General features: G+C 41.3%; 1 pseudogene across 1 annotated transcript; it reads left to right on the top strand.

Annotated features, from left to right (window-relative positions):
• Positions 1 to 1,300: 1,300 nt before the first annotated feature.
• Positions 1,301 to 3,548, top strand: LOC307183586 (heat shock protein HSP 90-beta-like; annotated as a pseudogene). Its single transcript has one exon. The product of its transcript is annotated as a heat shock protein HSP 90-beta-like (transcript).
• Positions 3,549 to 3,985: the final 437 nt, after the last annotated feature.

Below are 3,985 nucleotides of genomic sequence, written 5' to 3'. Positions count from 1 at the left end.
GCATGCACCATATTTAATAGGATAAAAACTGAATATTCAATGTAAACTTTAATTGTAAGAGTCAAGCTCAATGTATGATTTAATATAGATAATGAACAAATATTTATAAAATTTATTCGTTCATTCAGCAAATATTTATTGAGTACCTATTATGTGTTTCAGGCACAATTCTAGACTCTGTAGGACACAGTGGTAAATAAAATAGATAAGGTCTTTGCTCCCGTGGAACTTATATTCTAGTGGAAACAGACAGATAGTAGGTAAATATATAATATAATGTCACGTGTGCTACATCACTCATGTCAATAAGTGCTATGAAGAAAAATAGAGAATAGAAAAAGGATAGAGAGTCATGGGGGTGGTTACAGATGAGGCAGTCATCTTAATTTCAATTCCATACAGTAAAGATATGGGCATTCTTGTAGACATGACATAGACATGTATAGGTGTAAACATAGATACAGGTATAGATATACAGATAAATGTAAATGTTCTAGATACAGCACTATGTGCCACATAATGAGCTAAAGTGTGTCATACTTACTAGTTTATTTAATTTTCCCAACAATCCTTTGAGATGTACTACCCATTTTATGAATGAAAAAACTCATATTCAGAGAGTTTAAATAACACATCAAAGTCACTTCCCTAAAAGTGTCAGTGCTGGAAACCACATTCTATTTGTGTGCCATTTGCATAAGAAAACATGTTCCATTGAGGTTCTTGCACAAAAATACTCGAAATAAGAATAGAAAAATAAACCACCATGTATTCTGATTACCAGGAAAGGCAATGTTTTTTCATTTTAAATATGTTTTAAAAAGTCATAGGTCCTTTGTGTATTTAAGAATTGTAATAGAATATTATACCACCATAAAAGCCAATAAAATAGCTAAATATAGAGATCTCCAAGGTATATTGTTATATGAAAAGGCAAGGTGTAAATATGTAAATATATTATGCTGAAGTTTGTATATAAAAGTGGATGGACTTTTTATGTGTGTATATATGCATAGGATATCTCTAGCAGGATACAAAGAATGTTAGTATCAGTGGTTGCCCTAAAGATGAGTAAGAAGGAGGCTTACTTTTCACTGTATGTAATTTTTATAACTCTTAAAACTCTATGTGCATGTATTGCTTATTGAAAAATTGGTTTGAAAAAATTTAATGGAATAATTAATGTCAAAAAGACACCCGAGCTCTTGAGTCACCCCCGTCCACCCCTGTTGTGGCGAGTGAGGTTGAGTAAGTCCTTGCCTGCTCAGCTCTCTAGTATCTGCGATTCTTATTCTTTAAGATGCCTGAGGAAGTACACCATGGAGAGGAGGAGGTGGAGACTTTTGCTTTCCAGGCAGAAATTGCCCAACTCATGTCTCTTATTATCAATACCTTCTATTCCAACAAGGAAATTTTCCTTCGGGAGTTGATCAGTAATGTTTCTGATGCCTTGGACAAGATTTGCTACGAGAGCCTGACAGACCCTTCCAAATTGGACAGTGGTAAAGAGCTGAAAATTGACATCATTCCTAACCCCCAGGAGCGCACCCTGACTCTGGTAGACACAGGCTTTGGCATGACCAAAGCTGATCTTGTAAATAATTTGGGAACCATTGTCACGTCTGGTACTAAAGCATTTATGGAGGCTCTTCAGGCTGGTGCGGACATTTCCATGATTGGGCAATTTGGTGTTGGCTTCTAGTCTGCCTACCTAGTGGCAGAGAAGGTGGTTGTGATCACAAAGCAAAATGATGATGGACAGTATGCCTGGGAGTCTTCTGCTGGGGTTCCTTTACTGTACGTGCTGACCATGGTTAGCCCCTTGGGTGGGGTACCAAAGTGATTCTCCACCTTAAGGAAGACCAGACAGAGTACTTAGAAGAAAGGCAGGTCAAAGAAGTGGTGAAGAAGCACTCACAGTTCATAGGTTATCCCATCACACTCTATCTGGAGAAGGAAAGTGAGAAGGAAATCAGTGATGATGAGGCAGAGGAAGAGAAAGGTGAGAAAGACGAGGAAGATAAAGATGATGAGGAGAAGCCTAAGATTGAAGATGTGGGCTCAGATGAGGAGGATGATAGTGGCAAGGATAAGAAAAAGAAGACAAAGAAGATCAAGGAGAAATATATTGATCAGGAAGAACTGGACAAGACCAAGCCCATTTGGACCAGAAACCCTGATGGCATCACCCAGGAAGAATATGGAGAGTTTTGTAAGAGCCTTACAAATGACTGGGAAGTTCACTTGGCAGTGAAGCACTTCTCTGTAGAAGGTCAGTTGGAATTCAGAGCATTGCTGTTCATCCCTCGTCGGGCTACTTTTGACCTCTTTGAGAACAAAAAGAAAAAGAACAACATCAAACTCTATGTCTGCCATGTGTTCATCATGGACAGCTGTGATGAGTTAATACCAGAATATCTCAACTTCATCTGTGGTGTGGTTGATTTTGAAGACCTTCCCCTGAACACCTCCCAAGAAATGCTCCAGCAGAGCAAAATCTTGAAGGTCATTCGTAAAAACATTGTTAAGAAGTGCCTTGAGCTCTTCTCGGAGCTGGCAGAAGACAAGGAGAACTACAAGAAATTCCATGAGGCGTTCTCTAAAAATCTAAAGCTTGGAATCCATGAGGACTCCACTAACTGGCGACACCTTTCTGAGCTGCTGCGCTATCACATCTCCCAGTCTGGAGATGAGATGACTTCTCTCTCAGAATACGTGTCTCGCATGAAGGAGACCCAGAAGTCCATCTATTACATCACTGGTGAGAGCAAAGAGCAGGTTGCCAACTCTGCATTTGTAGAGTGAATGCGGAAGCAGGGCTTCGAGGTGGTGTACATGACAGAGCCGATCGATGAGTAATGTGTGCAGCAGCTCAAGGAATTTGATGGGAAGAGTCTGGTCTCGGTTACCAAGGAGGGCCTGGAGCTTCCTGAGGATGAGGAGGAGAAGAAGAAGATGGAGGAGAACAAGGCCAAGTTTGAGAACCTCTGCAAATTCATGAAAGAGATCTTGGATAAGAAGGTGAAGAAGGTGACAATCTCCAATAGGCTTGTGTCTTCAACCTGCTGTATCGTGATGAGCACCTACGGCTGGACTGCCAACATGGAGAGCATCATGAAAGCCCAGGCACTTCAGGACAACTCGACCATGGGCTACATGATGGCCAAAAAGCACCTGGAGATCAATCCTGACCCCTGCATTGTGGAGACCCTGCAGCAGAAAGCAGAGGCAGACAAGAATGACAAGGCCGTCAAGGACCTGGTGGTGCTGCTGTTTGAAACTGCACTGCTCTCTTTCGGCTTCTCGCTTGAGGATCCCCAGACCCACTCCAACAGCATCTACCGCATGATCAAGCTAGGCTTGGGCATTGATGAAGATGAAGTGACAGCAGAGGAGCCCAGTACTGCTGTTCCTGATGAGATCCGCCGCCACCTTGAGGGTGATGAGGATGCCTCTTGCATGGAAGAAGTAGATTAGCAATTTCTACCTGCAGACTTTGTTCCCTCTGTATAGTGTCCCCATGGCTCCCCCAGCAGCAGCCCCAGTGGCCTTGGCCTAGTTGGTTCCTTCTGCTGATGTCTAGTGATTTTATTTCTGTCCTTCTGTCTAAAGCAGGATATAAGGGCCTCAAGTCCTATCCCTTTCCACATTTGACATGGGGTTTGAATGTTGCGTATTGTGTTTTTTTGTTTGTTTTGTTCTGAAATTAAAGTATGCAAAATAAAGACGATGCAGGTTTTTTATACCAAAAAAAAAAAAGACACCGAAATTGTTGATAGAATAAGCTTTTGCAATTAGATCCTTTTCTTAACAAGGCATACACATTTTCCATGGGAGAGCTTTCACGTGTGGCCCCACTGAAAATTAATATTATGAGAAGCTTGGCCTACTTTATGATTGTTGAATCGCGATCCTCTACAACCAAAGAATAAATGAACACTTGGACAAGTAGAGTAGGAAGTGATGACACTGGAGAGTAGGAAGT

Source organism: Stenella coeruleoalba (genome assembly GCF_951394435.1).
Source record: "Stenella coeruleoalba genome assembly, chromosome: 3".
Lineage (NCBI taxonomy): Eukaryota > Metazoa > Chordata > Mammalia > Artiodactyla > Delphinidae > Stenella > Stenella coeruleoalba.
This window is presented reverse-complemented; position numbering and strand designations above follow the sequence as displayed.